Source organism: Lissotriton helveticus, chromosome 6 (assembly GCF_964261635.1).
Source record: "Lissotriton helveticus chromosome 6, aLisHel1.1, whole genome shotgun sequence".
In the NCBI taxonomy this organism is placed as follows: domain Eukaryota; kingdom Metazoa; phylum Chordata; class Amphibia; order Caudata; family Salamandridae; genus Lissotriton; species Lissotriton helveticus.
The window spans coordinates 1,420,770,822-1,420,787,012 of record NC_136067.1 but is presented as its reverse complement, the minus strand read 5'-3'; positions in this window follow the sequence as shown (position 1 = coordinate 1,420,787,012).

The window sequence follows — 16,191 nt, the reverse complement described above, 5'->3', positions numbered from 1 at the left end:
TGTCTTTCGATTCTGAAAAATTCTGTCCCTATATGTTATTTAAATAGATTTTCATTAGACATTGACATGTTGGAAGACATGTAGAGTAATTGGTTGAGAAGAGTTTTGAAATATATATACCTTATAAAATTTTGTTAATTGTTTTTAAATTTAATTATAGTGGGTTAACTGGATTTCTATTTATTTTCAAATAAGTATTTTTATATGGACTTTTTCTGTATTATGTAATGTATTACATATAATTGTATTTACTGATGGTTATTTATAGTGTAATTGTTTTGTGTGTATTTTATATATCATAACTTTTTGGAATTTGGTAATGTATTATTTTGAATTTGTTTGGCATACAGTAGAGTTTGTAGTTGAGTAGAAACTGAATTATTCTAAGCATATCTATTTGTATTTCTTTACATGAATAAATTAATTTGCATTTGATTAATGTTTTTATTGACATGACTGATTTGAATTTTTTTATCATTTTGTGAAAATATTCAATGGGATATTTGGTGGTTTTATAAAATTCTTAAAAGCATATTTTAATACTTGTGTCATTTATTATTTGTAATTATATTTTGTTTGTATTTAATTTGTGTGATAACTTGTATTTTTTTAACTATTTCTTTTTGGGGAGTCGTTTCATTTGCAGGGCAGTAGGGTGGGATTTTCTTAAAATATATTTCTATAAATTTTAAATTCTATTTATTAGTCATTAGTTGGTAAGATCTATTAATAATCCCATAAACTGAATGTTTAACTATTGTATACAGATTCTATACATTTTTGTTTATATTTCTTTAGTTTTTAATGTATATTTATACCTTTTTTGAATAGGTTTAATTTTTCATTAGCATAGTTATTTTGATCTTTTGTCTAATTATTAATAACTTTCCTTAATATTTCTGCAATTTAATCATTCATTTATAATGTGATTTTATATTCGAAATTGTATTAGTGGAGAGAAGTCCGGCAGATTACATTGATGACATTTCCAAGATCACCTTTAGGAAAGGTAAAACTTTGAATAACCGCCCAAGTGAGAGTGATATATGAGCTACCAACAACATGGTAACCACCAGTGAGGGCTCCTTTCCTTGTACTTTTTTTAAAGCGTGCAAAAACAGCATGAGGGTCAGTAAATATAAGTCACCCCTCATGGGCCGTACCACCAAAATTAAGTCCCTTTACACTTGCTCATCAGATTTTACCATCTATGTCCTACAATGAGCCTGTGACCTATGGTATATAGGCAGCATGGTGCATCCTACCAAAAAGAGAATTTTAGAACATCAATAGACCATCAAACATACAAACCAGCAATGCCCAGTGGCCAGACACTTTGATACCCATCATAACAGAGACATAACTAAACTGACATTTTTATTAATAGATTTTGCCCGCTTTCCCAAAATGGGAGGTGATAGAATCAAATCATTGAGATGGTTGGAATCTGAGTACATTATTAGTCTCATCACAAGACCCACTGGTCTAAACAAGGAAGTGGAACCTTCTGTGCATTTAAGGTTGACATTGAACTATCACCCTTAGGTCTCTTATTCAGATGTGTTTATCCACTGTACTCTGCGGGATTTTACACATTTGAGCTCTAGCTCTGCCTAAGAAGTGTTTTATTGTATATATGTGTTTAGCTCACTGTCTGCACTGTCTGCACTATATAGATTTTTCGTGCACATTCTTCTGTTCAATTTCCGTCTATTACTTCACTATGTTCTTTCACATTGGGGAGTTGGATAAACGTTTCTATTTTCACCTTTTTTCTTTACAAGCTACACACCTGTATAAAATGTGAAAACCTCTTACTCGATGCTACCCTATAATGCACCAGAGAGCACGCACCTCTGCAAAGCCACCTCTCCTTTTGTTGCCTAGATGGAAGGTAGCAGCAGGACATAGCTACAAAATGTATAAACTGAGACCTACTAATGAATGATTACCTTTTTAAGGACATTCCAGTGTTTCCTGCTGCTGGAAGAATTTTCCTGGTTTCTATGATGACTGTTCACTTTTGTCCAGTGTGCCCACTATGGCCTAATTGTGAAGATAATTTGTTTTTGAACATTCATTTTTGAAATACGATGCAACTCACTTCTGTTGCTATTGTATTTCGGTGGGTGTATGTCCGTGAGGGCTCATTAATTTGACTCAGGTACATTAGCGCCAGATCCAAATAACAATGCCCCCTACCCCTCGCTCCCCGGGCACCGCAGGTGCAGAATAAACCAATGAGTCATTGCTAAACACTATGACATTCCATTGTTGATAAATGTTACCTTTGGAAATGCAACTGGGTGAATATTCAGTAAATTTTACCTGCATATAAGTTATCATGTTTATTTTAAAATAATATGTGCTGTAGGTATTTACATGTAAACTATCAAGGCTGTGTATATTTTGCATATTCTCTACTGGTGACTCATAGACTTATATACTTATTGGATACATGTTAAGATGGGTGCCAGTATTTGGTGTTATATTTGAACCTCTAAGTCCTTTTCCTATTTTCCAATCTTCACATTGGTGTCACTATTTAGTATCCACAATTTAATCAGCACATTACCCTTGAGCAAGGGGTGTGTTACAACGAAACACGTTGGGTAAATAACTCCATTGTTCATGCTATCTGGAAAGCATACATGAATTTCAATTAAACTGATTCATGCTGTCTGGAAAGCATACATGAATTTGAATTAAACCGCAACTTATTTGCAACCCGTCATGAGTACACGTCATTTTTCTTAGACTTGGCCGAGCCAAGAAGTTGTGACTTTGATATGGTGCAGAGAAGCCTCCCTTGGTTGTGCACATATGCCGTAAGGATTCAAGGGATACATATATATATATATATTCACTGAAAAAACCATAGGTTATAGACCATATATAGTTAGGAATTTGCATTTACAAAACCTTGAAAATTCACTGAAAAAACCATAGGTCATCACTGATGACATCATGACACACCAATACCAGTTACTACATACGCACTCACTGATTCCTACGTCTACACACACATTCACTCATTCACCCATACAATCACTCATACATACAGTCACTCATTATTACAACACTATCATATGCACTCATACACCTATGCAGACACTCACACACTGCCACTCATCCATGGAGTTACTCACACACCTAGTCAGTCCTGTAAAGAATCAATCACACTTCCATTTCCTCATCTATACAGTTAAACACAGAACACCATACTTCAGTGACATCACTGATGACATCACTGATGACATCTCAAATGACATCACTGATGACATCTCAAATGACATCACTGATGACATCATGACACACCAATACCAGTTACTACATACGCACTCACTGATTCCTACGTCTACACACACATTCACTCATTCACCCATACAATCACTCATACATACAGTCACTCATTATTACAACACTATCATATGCACTCATACACCTAGTCAGTCCTGTGAAGAATCAATCACACTTCGATTTCCTCATCTATACAGTTAAACACAGAACACCATACTTTTCACACATATACTAACACATACTTACTCTCTTATACAATCACTGATACAAGTACACATTGATATGCACAGAGTCACACACCTCCCAGCCAGCCACACACACACTCAGTCTTCCATACATCCACTCATTCTTCAATATGTAAAACATATTTAAACTTTACAAAAACACACAGACACTAGATGATGTCATCAGTGATGTCATTTGAGATGTCATCAGTGATGTCATCAGTGATGTCATTTGAGATGTCATCAGTGATGTCATCAGTGATGTCACTGACCATGTCATGAATGATGTAATATGTGACATCATCAGCAGTGGATTGCGGGTGCGCGATATATAGTTAGTGCAACTAACTATATATGGAATTTCATTGGTTTTATGTCAATAAAATGTCCAGCTAACTATATATGGTCTCTAACCTATGGTTTTTTCAGTGAATTTTCAAGGTTTTGTAAATGCAAATTCCTAACTATATATGGTCTATAACCTATGGTTTTTTCAGTGAATTTCATTGGTTTTTTAAAAGCTAATATCTATAGCTGTAAAATATATTCTTTATTACGTGACGTATCACGTAGCCACGTGAGACGCCTCATGACGCGTTGCATAACCGTGACGTATCGGCTCTGCAGCGCAAACAAAACCCGTAACGTAAGCGTGCCGGAGCACGCTTACAGATATATATATTTTTTAACCTTAATTAGACAAAATCCACACGTGCACATATCTTGAGGCCTTGCAAAGGCACATCAAACAAACAGTCCCTACAATTTTGCCAAGTTTGCTGGAAATCTATTCCCTTATTTTTTTTTTTACTGTTTCTCTTGGTTTTCCCCTTGTTACCCTTACCGGGACGCTACCCGGTACGCGAACCGGACGCTCCAAAAACACAAGATGGCGGACTCCCGCTACGCTGCCGGTTAGCTGCCCGGTTCGCGTACCGGGAAGCGCCTCTACCGCGAAAAATCGCGGGGGACTTTAATATCCCCCTCATCAATCCTAGGGGGTCAGGAGGGGTTTACCTTGCCCCCTTTCCTTCATTTCCCCCTTCGTTTTTCACCACATCTTGTCTCTCGATCGTACCGAGAGACAAGATGGCGGCCGCTCCGGACTGTTAGCTGCCCGGTTAGCTGCCCGGTGAGCTGCCCGGTTCGCGTACCGGGACGCGCCTATACGGCGTAAAATCGCAAAAAAAAATTTTTATTTCTTTTTTGCCCCGCGGGGCACTTTAATATCCCCCTCATCAATCCTAGGGGGTCAGGAGTGGTCTACCTTGCCCCCTTTCCTTCATTTCCCCCTTCGTTTTTCACCACATCTTGTCTCTCGATCGTACCGAGAGACAAGATGGCGGCCGCTCCGGACTGTTTAGAATGTTGACAGACACCGGAGAGCCAATCAGCTTCGCTTCGCGAAGTTCCGTTACGCGTCAGGTACGCGAACCGGGGCGCTAACCGGAGCGCTGTCACAGATATATATATTTTTTTAAACGTTAATTTCTCAAAATCCACTGGAGCACATATATTGAGACATAGCAAAGGCACGTCGGGCAAACCATATCTACAATTTTGCCAAGTTTCATGTAAATCTATTCAGCCGTTCGAGCTAAAAGTGAGTCCAACCGCCCTATGGAAAAATGAATGGGAAAAACGCGTTTTGGGACCCCCCTTTTTTCTCGGCCCCCCCTTGACGAAACCCCCCCAAATTTTCAGGGGCTGCTCAGAAACAAAATGTGCCATTTTCCTGAAAATTTCAGCCAATTCCGTCCACAAACGCCAAAGTTATTAGACATAGAATTTTCAGAAATCCCATAGAGAAAAAATCCTAACTATATATACCCACTGGCTATCGCCAGTAGGTAATATACATATATAAACATATATAATCTGCATATCTATATAAATATAAATGCATGCATACATATACATATATGCATACATATGCATGTTATTTACATGAAAGTTTTAAAAACACTAATAAAAGCAAAGCTAAAAAGCCACCTCATTACAAACAGAATGGCTTTAACTTAAACGAGGGCGAGATCTATTGCATTTTCAATGCTTGTTTACTTTGGTTCTATCAAGAAGGCATTCAGATGTGACACACATTTGCCATAAATTCTGAATGTTAGCACTCTAGTTGCTCATTAGATCACTGTAGTAAAGCTAGTGCTCACCAGGGAAGTCTGCTGCTAATCATGGTTTGCAGCCATTTTCCTGCATTTTTTATCCCGCAGACTTTCAGTCCGCATACCATTATCCCGCAAGGTCATTGACCTCGCATACCATTATACCGCATTTTTTCAAAATGCATGTGCATTTATCGCGCATGCCTTTACAAAGAATTACGTTTTAAAGGCATGTATGGTAAATGCATTTGCGTTGTGAAAACCACAATGACGAGAGAGGTAAGTGGGTTTGTGTTAATTTTTTCGTGGGTTAGTGATTGTGTAGTGTAGTGTAGTGTTGTGTAGTGTAGTGTTGTGTTAGTGTAGTGTAGAGTTGTGGTGGTTGTTTAGTGTAGGGTCATGCTGGGGGTAGTGTTTTAGGGTTTAGGGTTGTGTTGTAGTGTTTGCGTAGTGTAGGGTCATGCTGGGGGTAGTGTTTTAGGGTTTAGGGTAATGTTGTAGTGTTTGCGTAGTGTAGGGTCATGCTGGGGGTAGTGTTTTAGGGTTTAGGGTTGTGTTGTAGTGTTTGCGTAGTGTAGGGTCATGCTGGGGCTAGTGTTTTAGGGTTTAGGGTAGTGTTGTAGTGTTTGCGTAGTGTAGGGTCATGCTGGGCGTAGTGTTTTAGGGTTTAGGATAGTGTTGTAGTGTTTGCGTAGTGTAGGGTCATGCTGGGGGTAGTGTTTTAGGGTTTTGGGTAGTGTTGTAGTGTTTGCGTAGTGTAGGGTCATGCTGGGGTGTAGTATTTTAGGGTTTAGGGTAGTGTTGTAGTGTTTGCGTAGTGTAGGGTCATGCTGGGGGTAGTGTTTTAGGGTTTTGGGTAGTGTTGTAGTGTTTGCGTAGTGTAGGGTCATGCTGGGGGTAGTGTTTTAGGGTTTTGGGTAGTGTTGTAGTGTTTGCGTAGTGTAGGGTCATGCTGGGGGGTAGTGTTTTAGGGTTTTGGGTAGTGTTGTAGTGTTTGTGTAGTGTAGGGTCATGCTGGGGGTAGTGTTTTAGGGTTTAGGGTAGTGTTGTAGTGTTTGCGTAGTGTAGGGTCATGCTGGGGGTAGTGTTTTAGGGTTTAGGGTAGTGTTGTAGTGTTTGCGTAGTGTAGGGTCATGCTGGGGGTAGTGTTTTAGGGTTTAGGGTAGTGTTGTAGTGTTTGCGTAGTGTAGGGTCATGCTGGGGGTAGTGTTTTAGGGTTTAGGGTAGTGTTGTAGTGTTTGCGTAGTGTAGGGTCATGCTGGGGGTAGTGTTTTAGGGTTTAGGGTAGTGTTGTAGTGTTTGCGTAGTGTAGGGTCATGCTGGGGGTAGTGTTTTAGGGTTTAGGGTAGTGTTGTAGTGTTTGCGTAGTGTAGGGTCATGCTGGGGTGTAGTGTTTTAGGGTTTTGGGTAGTGTTTGCGTAGTGTAGGGTCATGCTGGGGGTAGTGTTTTAGGGTTTAGGGTAGTGTTGTAGTGTTTGCGTAGTGTAGGGTCATGCTGGGGTGTAGTGTTTTAGGGTTTTGGGTAGTGTTGTAGTGTTTGCGTAGTGTAGGGTCATGCTGGGGGTAGTGTTTTAGGGTTTAGGGTAGTGTTGTAGTGTTTGCGTAGTGTAGGGTCATGCTGGGGGTAGTGTTTTAGGGTTTAGGGTTGTGTTGTAGTGTTTGCGTAGTGTAGGGTCATGCTGGGGGTAGTGTTTTAGGGTTTAGGGTTGTGTTGTAGTGTTTGCGTAGTGTAGGGTCATGCTGGGGGTAGTGTTTTAGGGTTTAGGGTAGTGTTGTAGTGTTTGCGTAGTGTAGGGTCATGCTGGGGTGTAGTGTTTTAGGGTTTTGGGTAGTGTTGTAGTGTTTGCGTAGTGTAGGGTCATGCTGGGGGTAGTGTTTTAGGGTTTAGGGTAGTGTTGTAGTGTTTGTGTAGTGTAGGGTCATGCTGGGGGTAGTGTTTTAGGGTTTAGGGTAGTGTTGTACTGTTTGTGTAGTGTAGGGTCATGCTGGGGGTAGTGTTTTAGGGTTTAGGGTAGTTTAGTTGTTTAGTGTATGCTAAAGGCATATTCGTTCTAAAAGTTTTCGTTATTTTAATTTGCGGCCTAATAGTACATGCAGGATTTTCTTTGCGGACTGATGGTATGCGGGATTTTGTCATATATTCGCTAATCATACTTTCTATGGCAAAATGAACCCCCTCATTTTGTTCATTTTTAAATTAAATGTTTTAAGAGTTACCATTTTATTCCAATCAAGATGGCTTCAGGTGTGCCATACCTTTGTAATAAGTAGGACTGTTAGCACTCTAGTTGTTCTTTAGAACACTCTGGGACATTCTGTCATTGGGCTATAGTTGGGCTACTTCTGGCTGATATTTGGGCTACATTTGTTTTTTTTGTCTCTGGTGGCCATCTTTGGGCTACATTGGGCTACATTGGGCTACATTGGGCTACATTGGAATACATTTGGGCTCCAACATATATATAGCCCAATGTAGCCCAATATATATTTTTCAAAGTTAATTTTCGTAAAAACCACTGGAGCCTATATCTTGAGACATAGCAAAGGCACATCGGGCTACCAGTCCCTACAATTTTGCCAAGTTTGGTGTAAATCCATTCAGCCGTTCAGGCTAAAAGTGAGGCCAACCGCCCTATGGAAAATTGCATGGGAAAAACACGTTTTGGGACCCCCCTTTTTTCTCGGCCCCCCCTTGACGAAACCCCCCCAAATTTTCAGGGGCTGCTCAGAAACAAAATGTTCCATTTTCCTGAAAATTTCAGCCAATTCTGTCCTCAAACGCCAAAGTTATTCGACATAGAATTTTCAAAAATCCCATAGGAAAAAAATCCTAACTATATATACCTACTGGCTATCGCCAGTAGGTAATATATATAATGGCGACTGATGAGGAACAATAATCTTTAGTTTTCGCACCATTTCCTGGGTCTGTGTCCGTCTATGGAGGCAAGCCTGCGAATGCACGGAAGAGTGTAATATATATATATATATATATATATATATTCACTGAAAAAACCATAGGTTATAGACCATATATAGTTAGGGATTAGCATTTAAAAAACCTTATTTTACTCACACAAAACCATTGAAATTCCATATATAGTTAGTTGCACTAACTATATATCGCGCACCCGCAATCCACTGCTGATCATGTCACATATTACATCATTCATGACATGGTCAGTGACATCACTGATGACATCACTGATGACATCTCAAATGACATCACTGATGACATCACTGATGACAACATCCAGTGACTGTATGCTTCTGTAAAGTTAAAATATGTCTTACATATTGAAGAATGAGTGGATGTATAAGTGTCTGGATGAAGGATTTAGTAGGTGCATGACTGACTGTATAAGTGAGTGATTAAATGTGTCTCACTGAGTGCATGGGTTAGTGACTAAACTGTTTTAAATTGTGCATCATTGTGTCTGTTGTTTTGTAATCTGATGCATGTGTTGATCATTAGCTATATGACTAACTATATGGGTTATTGATTAGTTGCCCAAGTATTTGTATGGGAGACTGAGTGTGTGTGTGGGTGTCTGGGAGGTGTATGACTGTGCATAGATGTGTGAGCAGTTGATTCACTAGATGTATGGGTTCAAAAGTGCATGTGGAAACATCTGTATGGGCGGTTGACTGTGTGCATGAGTGTATTGGTGAGTGAATGGATATCTCAGTGCTACATGTCAAAGTAAGTACATATGTAAAACACAGTACATGTGATAGTTGACATATATAAATAACTGTGCATAAGAGCCAGTGAATGTGTGAGTGGCTGTATGGATTATTGTGAACTTGTATCAGGGATTGTATAACAGAGTAAATATGTGTTATTATATGTTCCAATAAGTAAGGTGTGTATAACTATATAGTTGAGGAAATCGAGGTGTGATTGATTCTTTGCAAGACTGACTAGGTGTGTGAGTAACTCCATGGATGAGTGACAGTCTGTGAGTGTCTGTTTACACTGAGTGTATCTAAGGTTATATTAGAGTCTGAAGAGGTTCATTGTATCATCACATGAATGATGTCATCAGTGATGTGATCAGTAATGTCAAATGAGATGTCATCAGTGATGTCATCAGTGATGTCATTTGAGATGTCATCAGTGATGTCATCAGTGATGTCACTGACCATGTCATGAATGATGTAATATGTGACATGATCAGCAGTGGATTGCGGGTGCGCGATATATAGTTAGTGCAACTAACTATATATGGAATTTCAATGGTTTTGTGTGAGTAAAATAAGGTTTTTTAAATGCTAATCCCTAACTATATATGGTCTATAACCTATGGTTTTTTCAGTGAATTTTTAAGGTTTTGTAAATGCTAATTCCTAACTATATATGGTCTATAACCTATGGTTTTTTCAGTGAATTTCATTGGTTTTTTAATAGCTAATATCAAAACCTTTACAATGTATTATTCTTTAAAAAGAAAAATATTTTTTACATGTTTTTTATACAATTTTTTTTTTATTTTTTTTTGTTTCGCTCCCAGTACGCGTACCGGTTAGCTTCCCGTTAGCTCAATCCGGAGGCGCGACCCGGTACGCGAACTGGTAAACGTTCCTTTAGCGCACCTCTCGCGTTACAAAACAACATCGTGACGCGTCGCGTCAGCATGACGTTTCGCGTTCTCGCGTAATACGTCATATTACGTGCTACGTTAGCGTACCCGGAAGCGCACCGGTACGCGAACCGGAAGCGATCCGCAGCGCGGCGCCGACCGCGTAATGTAAACATAGCAGGTCATGTGACTCGATAATAACACTTTTCATTGGTTCATTTCACTTTTGGTTTCCTAATGATGTAATACAAGGTCATGTGATCTAAAATGGACACTTGTCATTGGTTTAGAACTTTTGTTTTTCCCAAATGATGAAAACCCCTCCTTCTTTCATCACTCTGACTTTCATCTTGGTGAGAGAAAGACCCTTTATTGAGACTTTGTGATGGCTTCATTAGTAGCTTCAGCTGGTGCTAGCCCACCACCTCCACCAAATCCAAGAAAGAGAGGACCACCTGCAGAAGTAATTCTGCAAGAAGAGGAAGAACAGGAAGAGGAGGAAGAGGAGGAAGAGCATGAGTTTTTGCCAGAGGAGCCCAGGAGGTACAATCGACAGGAGAATTATATCTGGCAATTCTACAGAATTCCTGAGGGGCAAAAGAAAGTGAATGCTCGTTACGTGTTTTGCCGCATATGCGGTGACAGATTGTCAAGGGGCACCGATAAAAAATATAGTTATGGGAATCATACTATGCATCGGCATATGAGTAGGTGGCACCCAAATAACTATAGTGCTGCCCAGCTACGTGACCAACAACAACATCCCCTCCAAATGGCAAGAAGATCGGTGGTTCCAGAGGTGTCGGGACCAGAGGCGAGGGAGGTGATTGCAAACATCCAAATGTTGTTTGGTCACGTAAAACAAGTGTGCGTGGAATGTGGCGCTTTCATCTGCTACAGAGAAAGTAGCATCACTTTGATTTTGCGAGCAATTCAAAATCATATTAATGTTTGCACAAAACGCACCAAAAAATAAATTCTTTTTTTTTTTTTGCTCCTGTTGAGCCCTTTATAATGGATCGTTTTTGTTTCCCCCCCCCCCAAAAAAACCAAAAAATTTTTAAAAACGTTCAGAAAATACAAAAAAAGTAAAAAAATGTTCAAAAAATACTAAAAAAAATATAAAACAACAAAAACATAAAAAAAAAAGTTCTTTTCAGAACTAACTCCCCATTATAAAAAAATTGGTAGAAAATTTGGAACTCTGCCAACCTGTATTTCTCTTAGTTCGCTCCCGGAGCGCTACCCGGTACGCGTACCGGAAGCTAACCAAAAAAATATTTTTTAAAAAAGAACAGTAACTATAAGGGAAGGAAATACACAGTTATGTTAAAAGAAAGACAGCTCTAGGGAGTAAAATAAGGATACTGTTACCTACAATCCACTGTTGATGATTTCACATATTACATCATTCATGACATGGTCAGTAACATCAACAGCAGTGGATTGTAGGTAACAGTATCGTTAGTTTACTCCCTTTAGCTGTCTTTCTTTTAACATAACTGTCTATTTCCTTCCCTTATAGTTACTGTTCTTTTTTAAAAAACATTTTTTTGATCAGTCATAAACAGTGACATTAATAGAAACAGAGAGAGTGAACAAGAGTGAAGAACTATGGTCCTCCTGAGCCACCCTCAGAAAACCAAGGGGGTCAAGATACATCTACCGTGCCCCCTTCTACCTATTCTGAACATTATTTGCCCTCCATCTTGTATCTTGATTCGAACGAAACACAAAATGGTGGACTGCCATAACGCTGCTGGTTTGCGAACCGGGCAACTTCCCAGGAAGCGGTCCCCAAAAAAAAAAAGTTGGGAAAGTAATTCACAGACACTAAGAGTAATAGAGATGGAGTGAGTGAACAAGACTGAGGAACTATGAGAACAGAGGGACTGAGAAAAAGAGTGGAAGGAGTTGAGTAAATAGGTAATAGAGAAAGGAATGAGGAAAGTAGCAAAGGCAGGAAACTGAGGATTAAAGAAGTGAAGCAGTGGATCTAATAGTAGGTGAATGTGATAGAAATGTAACGAAAAGAGTACAACTATTTACCTTGTAATTGCTGTTAAATTAATCACATTTTATTTCTATACTTTCAATCTGTGAAAGAGAGAACCAACATTTAAAAAAAAATTAAAATATGTATTTAAAAATTACAAAAGACAAGGGAAAATATTGAAGGACAAATAGTTTTTCAACAACTTTGACACTGACAGAAGCTTCTGCTTCTCCAGGTCCTCTACACAATGCTAAAGATATACATTTTAAACTAACAGTATCTTGATGCAGATGAAGTGAGGACTATCTTAAAACATGGTGCATCTTTTGCATTGCTCTTGTTTCAGAAAAGTGTCGCTTCAGTATGCCAATAACATGTCTCCTATCCAGAGATTTGTTTGAGGTGAGGCCTACTCAGAGTTCAAGATGAGATTTACACTTGTTGAAGTGTACAGAGGAGATAATATCTGTGAAAGTCTACTAATGAAGTGAGTCATGTCCACTGCACTCTTCAACAAAGTAGAAACCTCCTATGTTTCCCTGGACAGACCTAAACTTGATCTGCACAATGTGATTCGTAATGATAGGAAACTCAAGTGATGTAATTGAAATATGTGCAATTTATTTTGCTCATTTCACAATCACATCACTTGTGTTTCCTTTGCTTAGGTATCTCATTGTGCAGATGTAGTCCAGCATATGAAAGATTACGTAGAAGTGCAGCACTGCATACAATAAATTTAACACTTACAGAAAACTCACCTTCTCCATGCCTCCTACACAGTTCTACATATACATCATAAATGCAAACAGTACAGAATTAATTATACATGTTAAATGGTTTATTTTTGCTGTTCTCAGAATGTATCAAAATTCACTAAAAACAGTGACTTGAAGGTATTCATCATGTAACAGCGGGGAAAAAAAAACACAATCAAAATGATTGTGTTTAAAAAACCCATACAACATCAGAAAATAAAATTCAGAACTCCTTAAAGTTAACTTACTTTCCATGACGTCCAAGGATGTCCTATGAACAGCTTACACTCTTTTGTGCTGTTATTACTTTCAGCCCGCCACTTTCTGAAAGAAAACCTCCATCGTTTTTAAAAACACGTTACATGCAATAAATGACTTCTTGCTCTCTACCACTATTTTCCACAAGGCCAAATCTAGTCAGAGATATTTATAACTCTTGGATTTCTTGTAAGCCAATCCCATCATTTGGCATTTCCGCAACTTTCAGAATTAAAATGTTGAAGATCATTTTCACAATCCTGGAATAGTAATATCTTCCCCTTCTTGGTCAGTCATATTCTACATTTCCTATGACACTGATACTGCTTAATATGAAGCAGACTTACACTACCTCTATGAGTACTACAATTATTTAATTCTCTACATCACTTTTAATCACAAAGCAATGTAAAACAGTAGACAGCATTGCAGACTTACATTCCCTCTACTCCATGTTTTGATTGGCTGCTTCAATTAGCTTATGAAAAGAAACAATTTTTCTGAACTCATTTAAAGTGCACATACATCTCCATGATGTCCAATCCTTTGATTAGAAGTTATGTCTCTGAACTACACTTATCCTCAAGGCCAAATTGTGTAGGAGCCATTAGAACTTCTTGAAATTCCACAGATCATATCCCGAGATTATTTTCCTAAAATTTTGGTTTTAAAAACACCAGGTAAGAGTTTTTAAGGTCATACGGCAATTTTTTTTTGAAAATTAAAACAGAATCATTGCAGAATGACCAGCCATTTCTAGACTTTAAATAAGCTGTGTAATGTCCTGATGATATTGAAGGGCCGTCATGATATATAATTGCTGTAGTTACAAAAGTCCTTCCTGATATTGACAACTGCGAAGCTACAAAATTTTTTATTAAAGTTGTCAATTTTGTTCCATCAGGCCTACATCGTTGGAACATTAAAATGACGTACTGGCCATATTTTCGTATAAATAATGTGGACATCATTTCAGATTTACATTGGCTACACTCCATGCTGTGATTAGCAGCTTTTACTAGCTTATTAAAGGAGACTGATTTACTGTCTGGCAAAGTTAAATATATAAATCTTTCTGAGTCTACACTAGTAGTACTTGATACCATACAGTTCTCGCAGTCATGCTGCCATTGATAAGAAAGCCCAAACAGCTGATCTACATCTACACCTTCAGCATGTAATACATCAAGCATATACATTAAAAACTCCTGACAATCTTGCTGAATATTTTGAGAGAATTGTGTTTGCCCTGAACATCTGTCTAACAGGTTTCGAATTTCAGACACACTTTCTATTTTTGTTCTATCTGTGCTACATTTCTCTAACACAGAATTCAACAAACTGCAAAATCTTTGATCAGAATTGACCACAATCTCTTCTTTTACATTTTTTAGAGAAAACAAAACATTCATTACTACATTAGCATAGCAGTTGACACCAGAACTGTTTTCAAACTGAAAACCAACAACATCTTCAACAGAATCCTCTTTGTTTCTGCTTGTAATTTTAGGTTCATTCACTTTTTGTCTTTTTGCTACAACCTCCCCAGTATTGTTCTCATTTCTTCGTTTCCGGCCTACCAGACGTTTCTCAAACAAAGGAAACTGAGGCAAATGTGGCGCATACTCTCTTCTTAACCTATTGTATTCCTTAACACAATCTAGATCTGCACAAATGTTTCTGACATCACACTCAATCAAGTACAATCCCGATAAAGTTCTAACTCGTGACAATGCCACATATGCCATACCCTCCTTGAACACAGAACTGCCAATATTCACCAATGCAGTGTCTACACTTAAACCTTGCGATTTATGAATTGTCACCGCATATGCCAAGCAAACAGGGAACTGCTTACGGCGAACATATAAGTCTTTTACAAGCAAAAATCTAGCAGAACAACGAGCAATTAGCTGTACTTCCTCAATGCCATCAAATTTAATTTTTAAAAATTCAATTCCATCTCTATTTCTGTATTTCACAAAATCAACAACATTACCCATTGATCCATTTACCAGACCTCTTTCAACATGTAAATTCCTTCTTAAAATTATACGGCAGTTCAAGCACACATTCAGAGTCTTTTCAAAACCTGCAGTTTTAGATATAGTCTTCTCTAATGAATCCAATTTTGATTTCAGATTCTCAGACAAAATAATTGTTGATCCCATATGCTCTACTCTATCAATAGCTTCCACTTTCACAATCTCTTGCTTTTCTAAATGCAACATTTTGTTGTTAAATTTGGCACATTCTGCAAGAGTTGGCATCAAACATATTCCAGATTTCTTATCAGTAATTTTCTGAAAAATATTCTCAGGCACAACATCTTGTTCTGGATATAAATTTGACAGTAATCGTGCATGTAAAGCTTCTTTTCCATGCTCGGTCACTTTTCCAATTCTAACATCTTGTAGAATAGTCTTGTAAACTTCATCCTTTGCCTGACGCATATTTTCATGCAGTTCAGCATAATTGAAGTTTAACCATATATTGACGTTGCCAATGCTGCCTAGGCACTTCCTGGTATCTTCATGCGTGAGCATTTTGAACACAGGTTGCCCTTTCACTGGTGTCAGCTGCAGAAGATCTCCGAAAACAATGATGTGTTTGCCACCAAATAACACATCATACTCTGTTTTGAGAACTTCTTGCATCCTCAAATGCACAAAGGCAAGCATGACATTGGAAACCATGCTTACTTCGTCAATGATAAGAAGTTTCATTTTCCTCAAGATTCTTGAAACTTCAAAACAAGCATCTCCAGATAGCTTGTGATATTCTAATTTGTTGTCATGCTCCACTGGCAGCATCAGTAAACGATGTAAAGTAATCCCTTTAATATTATGTGCTGCCAGTCCAGTTGGAGCAGTGACAACACAAGACAGCGATGACTCTGTCCTTTCCTGCAAATAGCATGAAATTGCTTTAATGAGGAAACTTTTTCCAGTT